Raw genomic sequence first — 20,493 nt, forward strand, 5'->3', positions numbered from 1 at the left:
TTTCTAAACAATTTGGGGTGTTAGATTTAATTCATTTAAATATGTTTTGTCTTATTAATATTTATTTAATTTATAATACTTAGTATTGTGTATATTTTATAAATGACTATTTTAAAGAACATGGATATATTTTATTGAAAGAAATTTTAAAGTCTTAAGTTATTTTAAGGAGTTTAATGCTCTATTGGAATATTGGAGTAGTAAAAATATTAAGGTTTTGATGACTAATAATAGTGGTGAGGTTGTTTCATTGGTTTTGATAAATTTTATAAGGAGCATGGAATTGAGAGACATAAGAAAACTCCATATATCCCTTAGTAAAATGGAATTGTATAAAAAATTAAAATAACATCAATGTAGAGGAATCAGAGTATGCTTAGTGGAGCTAGTTTGGAGTGTAAGATCTAGGTAAAAATAGTTTATTTAACTTGTTATCTAATTAATATGTCTCCTACAAAACTCTTGTTGATAAGACCCCTGTGGAGGAATGAACAAGTAAAAATACCTCATTACATTGTCTTTTTGTTTTTGGCTAAGGCATATGCACATGTTCCTAAGGAGAAGTAATCAAATTTGGATATAAGGTAATTAAATTTATCTTAATCAGCTATGGTGTCATTATGCAAGGATATAAGATTTGGGATCCTCTTCCAAGAGAGTTCAATACATTAGAAGTGTTAATTTTAGATAGATAAATTCTTGTTCTTAAATATTTTAGCTATAAGAGGATCTAACAAACACAAAAGATTGAGAAGGTTGAACTAGAAGCATATGAAAGACTTAAATAGGAGGAGAGCTCAACTAATTCTTTAAATTCTATTGGTACCTCATTTTATTGTCTCTTTATTCCCTACGTTTCTCTTATATTTCATTGGCTTTATGTTAACCTATAATTTATAACTAGTTTGAGATAATATAATTGGGTTTTTCGTTAGACAAATCTTGCCTAAGTTTTTTCTTATGTCATCCTCCATGTGCTAATAGTCACAAGAAATCCAAAAATTTATAATTCTTGGGTGTTTTCTAGTAAAATAATATTTTGTGCAAGTTGTTAGACTTATATGATTGTCCATCTTTCTATGCCACTCTGCACATCCCTACATTTCCCTTTGTAACGGAGGGAATTCGACACTCTGGGAGTGATGAGTCCTCGGAAATCGAATGGTCCTTCTGATACCCCTGCGAATTGGCGCAAGGTTGGGCCAGGGGATAAAAAGTAACAGAGTTAAACAATTAACCGCAATTCGAGGCTCTCGGATGACTCTGTCAAACCTCTGTCTAGAGGACGAGCGCGCGGGTCTAGGTCGCTAGCACAACGCACTGTCATCATTTATGGACGAGGTATAAATTTCATACCAAAAGTTCCAAGTGTGATTATAATACAATAAAACACAGAAAGTAATGAAGCTAAACTAGTAAATGCGATATACGAAATAACCAAGATAAAATGGAAGGAGAAAAGGGAAGAGAATAGACAAACAATAGGTCCATGCTATGAAGCCTCTAGCCAAATGAATCTTCTCTAATGCAACCTGCACACAAGCAAGAAGGAAGATATTTGGGGTTGTGTTTTGGAGTCTGCCTAAGTCAGGCCCCCGTTTTGGTGTTTCCACCTCCACGAACAACCCAAAAAAGCCATGGAAAAGGAAGATAATGAAGAAGCTGATAAAGAATAATGCAAAGACAAATACAAAGACAATGTTATGCTATTTGGTAATTGGAAAATAAATGAGATATTGGAAATGCAAGATAGAGTTAGATTACTCCTCTAGTGCTTGGCAAGCATTGGTATGCTTGGTAAGCTTGGTAGCTTGACGATGTTGCAACAATGGTGGTGATGTCTCCAAGAGATTCAATTTCCAAGAGCTAGTCTCCAAACTGCGAAAAGATCTCCTGAATTTGTCCCATAACCAAGGATATAGGCCAAGGGACAAGTTTGAATGTCGGTGCTCGCGTAGGGAGGCATTACGATTCCTTCCTGGCACGGGTCGTAATGTCCCAATGGCCACCTACTGGCTAGCAGGTTGGTGGGGCAATAGCATGTTGTATGGACATCTCCGCATTGTGGCTGCCTTCGCAAATCTGTCAGATCGACAGAGTTGGTAACGCCTCCGGGGAAGCTAACATGGACTTCTTCGGTGGACAAAAGGATTGTAAGTTGGCTAACTTGTCCTCCAAGAAGCATGGGGGAGATTCCACATGTCGCAATTGCCACTAAGGGTGATGAGGGTGATAAATTGGATGACTTCCCCTTCTTACCATACCTTTTCACTCACATCAACATCTTTATCTTTTGTTATTAAAAATTTATGTCTTTCAAATCAAAATTTCAACCTTCCCACTCCTTGGGTATCTATTATGTGATATTCTTGACTCTCAATCCCTAATCCTTCCATGGTAATAATTTCTATAGTTATCTTCATATTTCTTCATGTTCTAGAGTTCTCATGAGCCTATAACCTTGACAAGAATCCCTTACTCGTATACTTTGAACTTTCAATACAATTTTAGACCTTGGCACCAAGTTCCAAGTGTTAATTCTACTTCAAACTTGAATTGTTACACCTTTCCCTCCTCACTCCCTTTCTTCTTTATATCCTAATTCTAATTTCTATTGTTCTCTCAAATATTGATATTTAACTATGTTCTATTGGAACTTAGACCATAAAGCATCCTTTTACTTCCCATTTATATCTAATGTTCTATATCCCTCTTGATTATTGATCCTAGACCCATTCTTCTCAAATGCAATGTTTTTTGGGTGAATTGTGCACATCTACACTTGATCCCAATTCCCCATTTCTTCTCACCTCTTGATTCCAACTTTTTTGTTTCATATTTGTCCTTTATTAAGTCTATGAACCTCCCTTGCATGTCTCAACTTGGTTCCAATGTCTCTCCTAGACCACCAATAGCTCACAAAAATACTCTTAGCACTATGGAACTCTAGGAGCTTGCTTCCACCTACTAACAATACATAGTTGACTACCATTAATGGCCCAATATAATGTGTAGTCCTAGATTAGATATTTCTAGTGAATTGAGATTTCTTGGTTTGAGTGCTTACTATTGTTAACATGATGACTCATCATGTGACATTGATATCTTTCGTATATGATGTCCCACACTCTCATATGCACTCATTAGATTCTTCACAATTGATTTCTCACTTGAATCATCTGATGCTTTTAGCCCAAGAATATTCATGATGGGCCTATATTTCAAATTTCTCATCATTTCAATAAATTGCTAACATCTTTCAATCTCAATTAACTTCTCAAAATATAAACTCCAAATTCGGTTATCATATCTTTGACAAGTGCAAAATATTAGCATCAATATAAATCAAATACTTAGGCTTTCTATGCGAAATTCTAGGAGGTGTTCTCAAATTTTGAGTAGCCACAATTGATATTAGGAATGTTAGCAACATTAGGGATAGATGGAATACCTTCAACCATAGATGAAAATGATGAAATACCTTGAAATTGAGATATACTTGCAACCTGGCATGTTGTAGAAGGTGTGCCTTCAAATTGAGATGTGAGATATGGTGCGCCTTCAACTTATGATGTGATTTGTCAATATAGGTGGTAGTGTTGCATAGACCATTGAGGGGATATGGGGGACAACCATAGGTATAGGCCCAACCTAAGGTATAGGTAAAATCATAGGGATAGGCTCTAAGGTAGGATCTAGGATAGGATGATTAGGATGGGAATATTGTAGCCTTGTAAGCATAGTTGAGGGCCTAGGATGCATAGATTGGTGTGTTGCATGGTGAGATAGATACTATAAATTCTTAGATATAAACCATACAGAGATAGGTTGAGACCTTGACAAGGGAGAGAGACAGAATGATATCCTAGTATGGTATGGAAGAGGCCACATTATAGTAGGCCCAAGTAGTGTCATAAGGTGATACAACTAGCACGGTATGGGAGTGTATCTAGTTAGGATAGAAGGATCTATACTATTGATAGCTATATGGGTTAGTGGTACCTCCTAGTTAGTGCATATGTAGTTTTTCATAGAGTACCTAGTGCAATTCCCAAAGATCTCGATCAAAAAGTGTATGGGTTGTGGGACTGATGAGGCCACCACCACCATGACCACCACTCGGATCAAGAGTAGTAGGACCATCAGGAGCTCAACAACATGCAAGACTAGTTGGTTTCAAGGGCGAAAGAACATCATAGATCTTGTAGGTCCTTATGTACTATTTTGATATAAACACCTGAGAGATGGTGATTTTGGGGCTCCTCATAGCCATTTTTTAATTATGAAATCATTGTACTCTGACTTTGATTTTTTATTATATACATGAGATGACACTATTTTTTAGCAGAAAATTAAATGATATGTGTATGTTCCTATGTGAAATTTATAAATGCATTTATGTTATTCCATGTGATTCTTATAATGTATGTACCTAGATGTATGCATTTCTTAGATAATGTATCAAGTGATGAATTTATGTATTTTATGATGATATATGTTGATGCATGTATAGATATATTTTTATTATGATGTATGATGCTATACTATGTGATGGATATGACGGATTATTATGTATTAACCTATTATTGTGTAGGAAGAGATGTTTCATGCTTATCTATGTGATATGGTGACTTAACATATGGTTTTTTAGGTTGTAGACTATAATGGAGGGGATTTACCTAGGATCTATTTTTCTTGTGTGTCATTGTGTTTAGTAATTTAGTGCAAGGCTACTTAGAGATGGGAGAGGAAAGAGATGAGATTGATAGATGAATGGATCAAGATGGATAGATAGAAGATATGGGGGTGATGGAATATTATTCTTAGTTGAGGACAATGAACAAGCATTTTTATTTTTGAAAGGATGCTCATTACCTATGATGGTGGAAATAGGAACATTGTACCAGATATAATTGAGGATAAATGTGGCAATTTGTTTACTAGTGACATGTGTAAGGGGAATGAGCTCAATCCACTTCATGAAGTATTCTATGGTCGTGATGATGAATTTGTGGTCATTGGAGGAAGGAGGATGAATCTTACCCACAAGATCGAGTCCCCATTGAAAGAGGACCAAGGTGTGGTGATTGGTTGTAGATCACACATGTGCAGGTCCTTATATCGATCCTCCATGAATCTAACATTGTTTTCATTTCTTCACAAAGTGATAAGCATTTTTTTCCATAATGGGCCTATAGCATCCAGTCCTCGTAAGTTTCTTAGTAAGGTTTAGATCACTAGAGTGAGCTCCACATACAACTTTGTATAATTATTGCAATGCAGTTTGGACTTCCTCATGCTCTAGACATCTAAGGAGAGTACCACTAGACCTCTTCGATATAGGGTGATGTAACAAGATGCTTGATAGATAAAGATGAGATGTTTTTTTTTTGGAGATGTTAGTGGAAGGATGTTGTTGTAGAGTTAGGTGTAGATATCATTATCCCAAGGGAAATCAAGGCCAATAATCTCACATATGAGTTCTAACTAAGGGACCTCATAGGCGAGAATCAAGAGACATTCCACCAAGAACTCACAATGTGTAGTATTATTTGGTATATCTATGAGACATGCAATAGTATCCATGGTGTTAGTGGCCCTATTATTAATCCCCATAATTTGTTTAAAAGTAATCAAGGTGTAATTTTTTTTGAAGTAATCAACCATGAATTTGTTCTCTTCCGTTGTCTAATTATCATCATTTACCTATTGAATGACAATTTGGGAATCACCAAAGATTTATATCTATTGTATTTTCACTGAAGAACCATCTTAAGTCGTGTATGAGTTCCTTGTAATTTGCAATATTATTTATAGAAAGGAATGCTAATGGATATGATCTAGGAATACAAGATTCCCCTTGTGGTATAGCAGATAAGATATCGACACCTGCTCCATGTTGTGTAAAAAAACCGTCAACGTACAATTGACATAGCTGGGTAGTTGTGACAGTGAAGATTAATTCATCTATAAAATCTAAAACTAGTGGGTTGTCATCAATTACCAGTGCATCAACAAGTTGATCTACTATAGATTTTCCTTTGATATCTTTTCTTTCAACATACTCAATTTCTAACTCTCTAAGGATCATAACCCACATTGATAGCTATCCTTTGAGAGCTACTTTTTAAAGTAAGTATTTTGGAGGATCAATCTTAGCAATGAGATTTTTTTAATGGCTAACCATATAATATCATAGTTTTTATGAACAAAATACTATGATAAGACATACACACTCAATATAAGTGTAGTTGAGCTCATATCCTACTAAAGTACAACTTATGTAATAGATATCTATTTCCTTTCCTTCATAGTCATGTTGTGAAAGTAGTGCCCAATGCTATAATTGTTGTTGATATGTATAGGAGCAAGTGTTTTATCACAATAGGTGGCATGAGATATTCCTTGAGTATCTGGAAGGCTTGTTGGCATTTATCATCCCATTTTAAAGTGGCATCCTTATGTAAAAAGTGTGTAAAGGGATTGAATTTGTCAAGTAATTGAGCTTTAAATCTTTAGATGCATTGCAATTTGTGTTGTAGTGATCATAATTGATAAAAATATTTAGGTGGATACATTTCAAGTGTTGCGTTTACTTTTAGTAGATCAAACTATATGACATTAGAATAAATAATGCATTCTAATAGTTTCCTGGAGGCCACCTTGATGACACATTTCTTTGGATTTAATTGGACTTTACATTTCTCAATCATTGTAAAGATTTTGTCTAGGAAATTCAGATGATCTTACCTTATATGATCTTTCCAAGAGGTCATCGATGTAGTCTCCCATTAGAGTATGCATCATGTCATGGAAAATTGTGGCCATTGTCTTTGATATGTAGCTCCTGCATTTTTAAGACGAAAAGGCATGACATTCCAGTAGTAGGTTCCATAAGGACATGTGAAATTTGTTTTATTTTGGTCTTTGAGAATAATCTTAATTTGATTCTATTTGGAAAATACATCCAATAGCATTGTGCATGCATCTATGAGATCAACAAGAAAAAGAATCATCAATACATTAATGGTCACTATACTTAGCAAGTAAAATTTACTTAGAATATAAGTAAATAGTTTTATATGTTATCCTTCATCTCTAGTGACCTCCATCAACATAAGAATAGATAGAAAATTATTTATGTATTTATATTTTATCCTGTGTTTTTTTGTAGAACTATCCTTGAAGAGTGACACTAATATGTCGGTAAAAGTCATGGATAGAAGAATTAAACATATGTTAATTGAAATACTAAGTTATGGTTGTGAAATACATCCCCATTAAGATCTTGTATCATCTCAATGCATTCATATTTTCAATTTATAATATTAAACAATATTTATGTATATAGACTTAATCATCATATTATCAAACGATAAGTTAATAGGATTTCAAACCTAAATTCATCATATCTTAAGGTTTATATGCATCTTGATTAAAACGTTCATAAATCTAAAGTTTACTAGAAAATTGTATGCCTAATTGAGATAATATTAACTCCATGAGTCCACAAAACCTTTCTTGAATCTTGATCTTAGATGCATCAATAAAGAAACAAATCATACCCACAATACATCATATTCTAATGAAAAATAATGGATTTGTAAAGTTTCTCGAATCATAAAAAAATGAACACAATTAAGATAATAATCATATTATCAATATCCACCTTATTATAATTATATCATAACAAAATTTCACTAGTCACATATTTTAAACATGAATAGTGTAAAACAAATACAACATTCAAAGTTGCATCATTATAGTCTTGCAAGACAACAAGTCAATGATATCAATGCATTTTTATAATTATTATTATGAAATAATTCTAAGAATGAGCATAATTATAGAAAATCTCCAACAAATACTAAGGAATATCAATTCAAAATATCAAAGAGTATCAAAATCATCAAGCTATTGGATCTTTTTGCTAAAACAACAAAATAACAAGGTAACGATATGATCTCAAGGGATACCAAAATAATAATCAAGACCATAAAATAATAATAATAATAATAAATAAAAATGAAGTCTTTTTAAGTTAATGATAAACATGAGAAGCATAAGTGGTTGAATCAATACATTTTTATCAAGAGAAAGAAATGGCATATATGTGTCATGATAAGTTCTTTGTGTCCCAAGGAAGGCTTGGGCCTTTTGGATCTATCTATTTTTAATAATTAATATTTAACTAGGAAGGTATAAACATGCGATTACACACAAACATTAAAGTTCTCTAAAAAAATGTAATTCATAGTCTACAAAACACAAGTATACACAAATTTAACTTACAAATAAAATTATGACCTTGGTGAAATGAAAAGAGAGAAAAGAACAATATAGAAATATGGTTGTAACTAGAAAATAAGGTTTCAAATTCAATAAAATCTCAAATTGATAGATCCCTAAATTGAAACTAAAGTTTAGAATAAATAATACATCTAAATCACCATAATTATTATACCAAACAAATAAAAGTAACAATTCATAAGAAATAAATCACAATATTGATCCCATACAAATGTTTACATGATACTTATATGTATAAGAATAAGTCCTTCTAACTTATTTCACTATTTTATTTTCCTAGCTAGATAATAATATTAATATTATTTGAAATATTCACAAACCTATATCTCATTTCCTTATAGCCTTTATAGGCTAATTAATTCACATGATTGAAAATACAAGTTTCATATGAGAGTTCAAAAGGATAAATATATAACATAAAAGAGAAAAATAACCACTTTAGACTTAATCTATCACAATTTAATATGACAAGAGTAATGATGTTAAGAAATTATATAATTCAAATAGTCGATGTGTCATCAAAAATGTCATTGCTTCCATCTTCAACAACACCTCCATTACCAATCTAGATCTGCCATTTTTACAAGCTTTGTTGTTGTAGAGGAAAGTCATTCCCTTTGAGGCTAGAAAAGTCGCTACCATCACCTTACAGACTCCAATCTCAAACGCTCAAATGGATCCCTCAACATGAACACTGTCTCTGGAAAAAGTATTTCCAACACCATCAACAAAGCCTCAATCACATGGACTTCAGATCATCCATAACCGTCATAGGAGGAGGATGACGTGCCTGGTAGGTTTTTCTTCTTTGCAATCACCATTGCCTTTCTCGCTCTCATGCTCATTTTTGTTATAGGAATATCTTTGTTATTTCAAATCTTTGACTAAATAGATGATAGATTCAAATTTGGGATTAGGATCCAAATCTTCATATATGATAAATTATGTAATGCCCCGCCAAGAACCCCAAAGGAAAACCCACAACAAGGGTGAAACAAACTTCTTCTTTTTTTTGAAGTATAAACATCACAAGTGCATTTACACAACATGCATGATAACACAAGCGGAAGACTTACACTAGAATTCCTTAAGGGTTACCAACGAACAATTAACTTCAAGAATAACTTCCACAAAACCATAAATTCCACATATGCATCATAACTCAATGATCACAACAAGCCAAAGAAAATAAAGATTCATCATAGAAAGATTGGAAGGATACAACATAATTTCCAATTCAATAAGCATTTACTAACATCATCCAGGAACTGATAAAAAAAACATCCAAACATAGGATTACATTGCTCTTCCAATACATAGCTTCTCAATAAACATATAGGATAGATCCCATCCAATTACAAGGTTACGTAAGATCAATATTACAATGATACAATGACCACATAGGTCTACCAATACAAATAACCTTTCAAAACATGAGATGAAGCATGAGTCACGAACCACAGGAACACCTGCGAAACCAATCCTCACATGAAGGCACAAATCCAAACATTTGATGGAAAGTGGCACTACGACCCGACCATATAATTCCCAAATGGAATCACCCCACCATGCTAGGAGATAGTTGAGGACCCTCAAACAATCATAAGCATGACATGGTTGACAAAACAATACGACTCCATGACAACATAATAAGACTCCACAAGAATCTTGGTGACTCAACATCACAAACACAAGTGAACTAACATCACAAAACACAAGTGAACCAAATGAGAGAGTGTCGTCGCATAGCTTAAGATGGTTACCCTAGTACAGTCTCCATAGGTCCCGGCTCACTGTCCTGGTAACCTCTCCCGACCGTCCGGTTCCAACTAAGTCTCATGTAGACCCTACCAGCCTTTCGTGAAGACAAGGTGGTTAGTTTACCATTCCAAGCCTTCTCGCAACATTATGATCCATGTACTAGCACTCACCTATGCACGAGGTACATTTATCTTTATTAATGTTATGATACTACCCACCTAATCAATTCATTAGATTACCAGTTATTATTTGACTTTCGCTGGGTCGTAATGCCTACCACTTTTGGTGCAACCCCCAAGCGAAAGCCACTCTCTCAAAGGACACTACACAAGCATGGTCACTCCCCGAAGACCCTAAGGTGTAGCAGACAACAATAACACCACTATCAGAAACAAGTGGTCAAACAAGGATATACTGACTCTTGACTAACCATAAGGCAAAGACACTACATGGTTAAGACAATGGAGCCAACATATATCACTTGGTCAAAGGTACCAATTACACCACCACATGATGATTGAACCACAGACCAAAATATCACAATAAACACATGCAAGGACAACTAAATACATCAAATCCGCACTCAAACAATCTTTGAAAATATCAGCATCATAAATACTTGCAACATCATTGATTGAAAATTAAATAAAATACTCTTTTCTAGCAGTTACGTCTAATCAATATTCCAAATCTACCATTTGAATCTCTAATTCATGCCTTAATTTTCATTGATAAATTTATTAACCACATAATAAAAATTACATGAAAATCACATTACATCACGCAATACCACTTTGAACTGGTAACACTTACCTCTTTGAACAAGTAACACTTACCTCTTTGAATAGGTAACACTTACCTCTTCGAACTGGTAACACTTACCTCTTCAAACCGATAACACTTACCTCTTCAAATCGGTAACACTTACCTCTTCAAATAGGTAACACTTACCTCTTTGAACAGGTAACACTTACCTTTTTTAACAGGTAACACTTACCTCTTCAAACAGGTAACACTTGCCTCTTCACATTTACCTCTTCGAATAGGTAACACTTACCTCTTCGAATAGGTAACACTTACCTCTTCGAACAGGTAACACTTACCTCTTTGAACCATCCATTTCCAAAATTATTTCACGGGCACACACATACAATGCCAATCTCCAAAATTTCAAGGAAGAGTTTACTAGCAAGGTAAATGGTGAAATAAACACACTGGAAAGAATAGATAGCCAAATCATGATAGAATAGAAACAAGGATGCACCCAACAAGCCCAATCAATTCTTTCTTCTCAAAGAAGAGGTAAATCAATAAATTGATTTCCAAGAACGAAACACACAGCAGATAGAGAAATGAACCATTTCTTTCCTGAATGCAAACATATGATATAAATTTCACAAAACCAGCAGTAATAAACACTAAGTCTTCCATTTCAATCATTCCACAAACATCTACAGGAAGATTGTATAAATTTCCATGCACAGGAAGCAAACTGAAAATTAAAAAACAAATTCAAAACAAGAAGGAAACCTCCAACCTTGAAGCAATTAGCAAGCAAAGAGATGAATGCCCAGAATGGATGCCCAAAAATATCTTTTAACCCAAGCTTCTAGGTTAAAGTTTTTCATCCAATCATCTTTAGATATTTTAAAACTAAAAGGCAATCAGAATTATTTCTTTCCCAAAAATAATAATTCTTTCCAATGATTAAATTAAAAAGGCCAAATGGAAAATTAAAAAGGAAAGCCTTTATTTAGTTCTTTTTCCATTAATACTTCCTTCAACATAAGCATTTTAACCTTTTTAAATGGCTAGGAAATTTATTTATTTCACAAAAATATCAATGCAACTTTACACAATAAATTAAGCCATTTAATATACCAATTCATCAATTTAAATAAATCAATAATCATAGAGCATATTAATTAAATGATTACGCCAACACAAGATAGCATTATCCATTTAAATTAAATAACCATTTAAATAAAGGGAAACACTCAAAACCAAGACACATCAAATGATGACTCTTCAAATGATCAAACCAAGGCACCATGACACGCATAACAGCCAGACGGGAAAACACAACCGACTGACAACACTCACACGAGTGTAACTACGATCAAGCTAGGGCAGAACAACTATCTCCTCCACTCCCATCGAATATATAAGGCATGCTCAGACCTGCGAAACCAGGTGGAGTCAATACCCCATACCTACCCAGTACTAGTACCTGCAATATCCTGTACCAAAGAACCACACATTCATATAGACCAATATATATATATATATATATATATATATATATATATATATATATATATATATATTCAGACACAACACACACACCGATGAAGGAGAATCATGACGTTCCCTGTCTCACCAAAGTGAGTGAAGGAAAATCATCCCCTCACATCCCAATACACTTGCAAACATGCAACATATAAAAACGCATCGCAATATAAGGGAAAAGTGTCAGTCCATGATAATGATCCATAAAAATAACATTACTCATAAGCACTGAAATACTGCATAAAATCATATACCATAAATCCAGATAAAGCATGAAATAACATCGCATAATATCCAAAGCAAAATACAATAATGTTCCACATTATAGTCACTAAAGTAACTCAAAACATACAAAAGAGGTTGATCGAGGAGGGGTACTACATCCTCCCCCCCAACCCTAGGCTTACTCCTGGAAGACTAAAATAGATAAGAATAAAGCTCTCTCATCTTCACTGCATCTTGCCAAGTCACAGAGGACTCATCACTGGGGTCCCATAGGACCCTTACCTGCTCGATGGTGCGACCCCTAAGGGTCAAATCTCGATGCTGAAGAATGCGCACGGGCTCCATGGAAAGTTGCTCGTCCTCTACCTGCAAAGCATTCCAATCAAGAACATGGGTCGCATCACAATGATAAGGACGAAGAACAGAAACATGAAAGACATCATGGATGCGGGATAGACTCGATGGCAAGGCAAGACGGTAGGAAACAGGTCCTATCCTCTCAAGGATCTCAAAAGGCCCTACAAAATGAGGTACCAACTTAGAACCCTTTCCATAATGGATCAGACTCTTCCGTAGACGCACTCTCAAGAACACATGGTCGCCAACCAAAAACTAGCGATCGACTCTATGAGCGTCGGCATACTTCTTTTGCCTATCCTGGGCAGCAACCAAATGCCCATGAATCTGCTCAACCTGCTGCTCCATCTCATGAAGGAAATCCAGGCCTAAACACACCCTATCCTCCAACTGATCCCAACTCAAAGGAGTATGCCAAGAACGACCATACAATACCTGGAAGGGCGACATGCCTATAGAGCTGTGATATCTACTATTATAAGAAAACTCCACAAGGAAAAGATATTCCTCCCAAAGCGACTATTGATCCATAACATACATGCGAAGCATGTCCTCCAAGACCTGATTCACATGCTCAGTCTAACCATCGATCTCTGGGTGATAAGCTGAACTGAAATTTAACTGGGTCCCCAAAGCATGTTGAAGTGAGGTCCACAAGGCCAATGTAAAGACTGGGTCTCTATCAGAAATGATATGCCTTGGGATCCCATGCAACCTCACCACATCTTCCAAGAAGACTCGTGCCACCACTACTACAGTATAAGAAGATCGAATAGGAACAAAATGAGCAACTTTGGTCAATCTATCAACAATGACCATGATGGCATCATGACACCATGAAGAAATAGGCAACCCTACTATGAAATCCATGGAAATGATATCTCATTTCCAATCTGGTATCAAATTCGGCTGTAAAAGCCCTACAGGGTGCTGATGCTCTACCTTCACCCGTTGACACTCCAAGCACTTGGACACAAAATCAGCAATGCCATATTTCATACCATCCCAATGATATATTTGTCTAAGATCTTGCATCTTCTTGACACCAGGGTGTGCCGAATAAGGTGCACGATGGGCCTCAGTCATGATCAAAACACAAAGACCCTCCAAAGGAGGTACATAGATCTGTCCAAGATGTCTAAGAAGACCATCTGACTCAAGAGTATATCTAGAATATCTACCCTCCAATGGTCTTCCAAACTCCGCCACGGCTCTAACATCCTGATACGAGGTGTCCTGAGGAAGAACTCCAAGAATACTCTCACTCAAGTCCACACCAAGGGACAATGCTCCCACCTCATACTGCCTATGGCTCAAAGCATCTGCCACTACATTCTCTTTCCCCTGAATATAACGAACCTCAAAATCATACTCGCAGAGGAATTCCATCCATCTTCACTATCGAGCATTCAAGTTTGGCTGCGTGAAAATATACTGCAAACTGCAGTGATCACTATGCAGCTCAAACCGACCCCCCAACAAAAAATGTCTCCAATGAACCAATGCATGCACTACAGCAGCCAACTCCAAGTCATGAACTGGATAGTTCAACTCGTGATCCTTGAGTTTGTGAGACTCATAGGCAACCACACGTCCATCCTGCATAAGCATCGCACCTATACCTTCCAAAGAGGCATTTGTACATACCATGAAATCTCTGGATGGGTCAGGAACTGCCAAAATTGGAGCACTAACAAGGAGTTCCTTCAAGGCATGAAAAGCCAACTTGCACTACTCTAACCAAACAAACTTCTTCCATTTCCTCTGAAGAGAAGTAATCAGATGGCCTATCCGAGAAAAGCTCTGAACAAAGCGATGGTAATATCCGGCCAAACCCATGAAACTTCAAACTTCAGAAATATTGGTCGGTGCTGGCCAATCAACAATGGCTTGGATCTTAGAAGGATCCATGAATACACCTTCTCCCGAAACTATATGACCCAGATAGCTCACCTTTGACAGGAAGAAATCACACTTTGCCAAATTCGCAAAAAGTTGATTCTCCCTCAAGCACTGCAATACTTGACGCAAGTGACCCTCATGCTCTTCCATGGATCTAGAATAAATCAATATATCATCCAAGAACACAAGAACAAAGTGGTCAAGGTAGGTGCGAAACACCCCATTCATAAGACTCATGAACACTGAAGGTACATTCGTCAACCCAAATGGAACCACTGTGAACTCATAGTGACCATAACGAATACGAAACATCGTCTTATGAATGTCTGCATCATGAATGCGCAACTAATGATACCCAGACTTTAGGTCTATTTTGGAGAACACCTTGGCTCCCTTCACCTAATCAAAGAGATCATCAATCCAAGGCAACGGATATCAGTTCCAGATGGTTACCTTATTCAACTATCGATAATCATTGCATAATCGAATAGAACCATCCTTCTTCTTGACGAAGATAACCGGCGTACCCCAAGGGGAAACACTAGGATGAATGAATCCCTTGGCCAACAACTCCTCAACTTGCAACTTCAACTCACTCAACTCCTGAGTAGTCATCTGATATGGTGCTCTCGAATTAGGTTATGGACCAGGAACCAAGTCAATGTGAAAATCTATGTCTCATTTCAGAGGCATACCGGGAATATCCAAAGGAAACACATCCGCATACTCTCGAAGAATAGGGTGACCATTCAGAGCGATTTCTCGACTCTCTCCCTCATCCACATCCTCAAGAGAAACTACAAAAAGATGACACCCTTGATGCATGCACCACCTAAGTTGCATAGCGGAAATCATACGTAAGGATATCGATCACTGAACTCCAACGATCCCCACTTTCTTGCCAAGGTCATCTACACACTCTACTATCTTCTGTAACAGTCTACACGAGTGTTGTGAGATGATAACCAATCCATCCCCAACACAACTCCATAGGACCCCAAAGGAATGACTCAATGGTCCACTTAAGTGACAAAGGGTCCTAGGTCCAACTCACAACTGGGAACGAAGGCATCTACAAACACTCGCACACCGGTAGCTAACTCTACTTGCCACCTATCTACCTACCTAGCAGACACGAGCCCGCACCACTCCACAATGGATGCAGAAATAAAAGAATCTAAAGCACCAAAATCAAAAAGTACATAGATAGGGGTATCACGCAACACACTTGCGGTCTCATTCACAGTACTTTGATGCTCATCCTGGCGGTTATCCACCGCTGCAAATACTCTATGGGATCTACCTGCATCCCCCACTATCGTCTCTAATGCGGCTAGCCTCTGACTAACCGACTGATGCGAATGTCGAGGACACAAAGCGGCCTTGTTGCCAAACTAACCACAAGTGAAGCAAGCTCCACTGCTAGGTCCTCTACTTCTAGACGGTCCACTAGACTACCGAAAGCTCTCCCCACTAGGGGCCTAAGATGCTCCCTGAGAAGACTGCCCTGGAAAGGTCTGCCTACCCTTCGGCCATCTCCTGCTCTTCCAAGACTGAGAGATACCACCCTGCTGGCCCTGAGTTTGCTTCGGTCTCAATGGTTGTTGTTGCTACCCACCCTTGGCGGGTGCTTGAGGACCCCTAAAAGGTGCAGCAGTCTAGGACTGATTCCCTCTACCTCTAGACCCACTGAAAGGATCACTCCCAATCTAAACTCTAGACTAGCCGCCATGAGCACGACTAAGGTTCTGCTACCTCCACTGAAGTAGGCTCAAAAATTCTCACTCCTCCACTAATGCGGTCATTAAGACCCCTCAAGAAGTGTTGCACAAGCATAGCCTCATTATTGCTGATCCTAACATACTGTTTGAGCTCATAAAACTTGTGTTCAAACCGATCCACTGACAACCCAAACTAGCGTAGAGCATAGAACTCATCTGCTCATGACTGCCTCCACTGGGGTGAGAGGAATCATGCCTTGAACCTCTCCAAAAATATCTCCCAAGATGCGGTGTTAATTCTCACACCAATCCTCTCCTCCTCTAACCTCCACCAGATAGATGCAAAGCCCTTGAGATGCATGATCGCACATCTCACCCTGGTGTTGCTACTGTAGGGATACATAGTAAAACACTGGTCCAAACTAATGAGACAAGTCTTTGCCTCGAGACCGGTACCTTTTCCATCAAAGAAGGGAGAATTGGACCTCATCAAGTCCCTCATGTGCCCCAAGATAGATGGATCCGGGTCTACTAGGGCCTCTCTCCTTCTATGAGATCTCTCTCTATGGTGCAGGAGCACCCATGGTGTAAGGCAAATATATGGTCAAAGTCATCATTTGAAATATAATTGATATTTGAAGGTCATTTATAATGTATTTGAATCCATTTGGAATGATTTGTAAGGCTTGGAAGCCTAAAAATGTAAGCAAGTCCTGATTATGTCCTAGTTGTCCATATAGGCCCTTATAGGTCAAGATGGTCAAAATTCTATAAAAGGCCATGAGAAGGCTATCAAGTATGTAAAAGGTATTAAATAGATTATTTGGACATGTTTAGGGGGTTTTTACAATTTGGAGAGTCATTAGGAAAAAGTGTCAAAGTTGCAAGAAAATTGCAAAAGTGCAACATTTGCAAAAATGTAAAAGTGCAAAAATTGCACATAAAGTTGTAAAAGGGAAGATGAAGGGTCATAAAGGTAGTTGGATGGTTTATAACTACCAAAAAGTCTATAAATATGTTGTATTGTTCGAAACAAGTGATTTTTTGAAAGAAAAAAAAAGAAAGGGAAGAAAGGAGAACATTCTACTATTATTATTTTGATTGGCTTTCCAGTTTTTGAGTTGGATACAGGCCTTATATGACCATGTATGGCTTGGAAACCTTTGTATATGTATAATGGATAGATAGATATGTTAATTAACTTTCTTTTCCTTTTGGTTTGGAGTGATTATGTTTAGAAATGAAGAAGATATGGAAGTTTTGGTGAAAGTTGTTAATTGCAGATTTGATACTTCCTGAGAACAGTCACATTGCAGCGTATGGTATGAGTTCTTAATAATATCATATGAGTTCACACCATATGCTGCAATGTGATTGTTCTCAGAAAGTATCAAATCTGCAATTAACAACTTTCACCAAAACTTCCATATCTTCTTCATTTCTAAACATAATCACTCCAAACCAAAAGGAAAAGAAAGTTAATTAACATATCTATCTATCCATTATACATATACAAAGGTTTCTAGGCCATACATGGTCATATAAGGCCTGGAACCAACACAAAAACTAGAAAGCCAATCAAAATAATAATAGTAGAATGTTCTCCTTTCTTCCCTTTCTTTTTTTTTCTTTCAAAAAATCACTTGGTTCGAACAATACAACATATTTATAGACTCTTTGGTAGTTATAAACCATCTAGCTACCTTTATGACCCTTCATCTTCCCTTTTACAACTTTATGTGCAATTTTTGCACTTTTACATTTTTGCAAATGTTGCACTTTTGCAATTTTCTTGCAACTTTGACACTTTTTCCTAATGACTCTCCAAATTGTAAAACCCCCTAAACATGTCCAAATAATCTATTTAATACCTTTTACATACTTGATAGCCTTCTCTTGGCCTTTTATAGAATTTTGACCATCTTGACCTATAAGGACCTATATGGACAACTAGGACATAATCAGGACTTGCTTACATTTTTAGGCTTCCAAGCCTTACAAATCATTCCAAATGGATTCAAATACATTATAAATGACCTTCAAATATCAATTATATTTCAAATGATGACTTTGACCATATATTTACCTTACACCATGGGTGCTCCTGCACCACTCTCTCTCTCTCTGGAAACTGCAGAAGCGGTTCCTCTACCCGGCCATGGATGGGTTGATCCATCTCGAGTCTGGGGCCTAGTCTAGCTAGCACCTCCTGAAACATCTAACGCAGCTCCTCCCTTTCGGAAACCTGCTCTACTGAATGCGGTTCCTCCTGATGAACCGACTGATCTTTATACACACTCGCATGAGTTGGTGGAGGAGAAGGACTATGGTTGTCGGAACCTCAACCCCTTCCTCCTCCTTTTCCTCTGGTTCGACCACCAACACGGCCACCTCCCTTGGCGTTCCTAGCCATGACCTAACACTGCACAAGACAAAAAGGTTCAGATCAAAGGCAAAGAAAGACACAAGGAAGTCACACCACAAGACCTACACAAAAAGGTCAAGGCAAATGGGCTCACTACAAACCCAGAGTACCCAGTGTTTGAAAAATGGGCTCTGATACCAAATATAATGCCCCACCAGGAACCCGAAGGAAAACCCACAACAAGGGTGAAACAATTTTTATTTTTTTTTAAGTATAAACATCACAAGTGCATTTACACAACATGCACGATAACACAAGCGGAAGACTTCAACCAGAATTCCTTAAGGGTTACCAATGAAGAATTAACTTCAAGAATAACCTCCACAAAACCATAAATTCCACATATGCATCATAACTCAATGATCATAAGAAGCCAAAGCAAATAAAGATTCGTCATAGAAAGATTGGAAGGATACAACATAATTTCCACTTCAATAAGCATTTACTAACATCATCCAGGAACTGATAAAAAAAACATCCAAACATAGGATTACATTTCTCTTTCAATACATAGCTTCTCAATAAACATATAGGATATATCCCATCCAATTACAAGGTTACATAAGATCAATATTGCAATGATACAATGACCACATAGGTCTACCAATACAAATAACCTTCCAAAACATGAGATTAAGCATGAGTCACGAACCACAGGAACACCTGCGAAACCAATCCTTGCATGAAGGCACAAATCCAAACATCCGATGGAAAGTGGCACTACCACCCGACCATGTAATTTCCAAATGGAATCACCCCACCGTGCTAGGAGATAGCTGAGGACCCTCAAACAAGCATAAGCATGACATGGTCGACAAAACAATATGACTCCATTACAGCACAATAAGACTCCACAAGAATCCCGATGACTCAACTTCACAAACACAAGTGAACTGACATCACAAAACACAAGTGAACTAAATGAGGAAGTGTCGTTGCATAGCTTAAGATGGTTACCCTAGTACAGTCTCCATAGGTCCCGACTCACTATCCTAGTAACCTCTCCCGACCGTCCGGTTCCAACTAAGTCTCATGCGAACCCTACCAGCCTTTCGTGAAGACAAGGTGGTTGGTTTGCCATTCCACGCCTTCTCACAACATTATGAGCCCTATACTAGGACTCACCTATGCACGAGGTACATTTATCTTTATTAATGTTATGATACTACCCACCTAATCAATTCATTAGATTACTAGTTATTATCTAACTTTCGTTGGGTCGTAATGCCTACCACTTTGGGTGCAACCCCCAAGCGAAAGCCACTCTCTCAAAGGACACTACACAAGCATGGTCACTCCTCGAGGACCCTATGGCATAGAAGACAGCCATAACACCACTATCAGAAACAAATGGTCAAATAAGGATATACTGACTTTTGACTAACCATAAGGCAAAGACACTACATGGTTAAGACAACGGAGCCAACATATATCACTTGGTCAAAGGTACCAATTACACCACCATAGGATGACTGAACCATAGACCAAAATATCACAATAAAC

This window comes from Cryptomeria japonica, chromosome 8 (assembly GCF_030272615.1).
Source record: "Cryptomeria japonica chromosome 8, Sugi_1.0, whole genome shotgun sequence".
Classification (NCBI taxonomy): domain Eukaryota; kingdom Viridiplantae; phylum Streptophyta; class Pinopsida; order Cupressales; family Cupressaceae; genus Cryptomeria; species Cryptomeria japonica.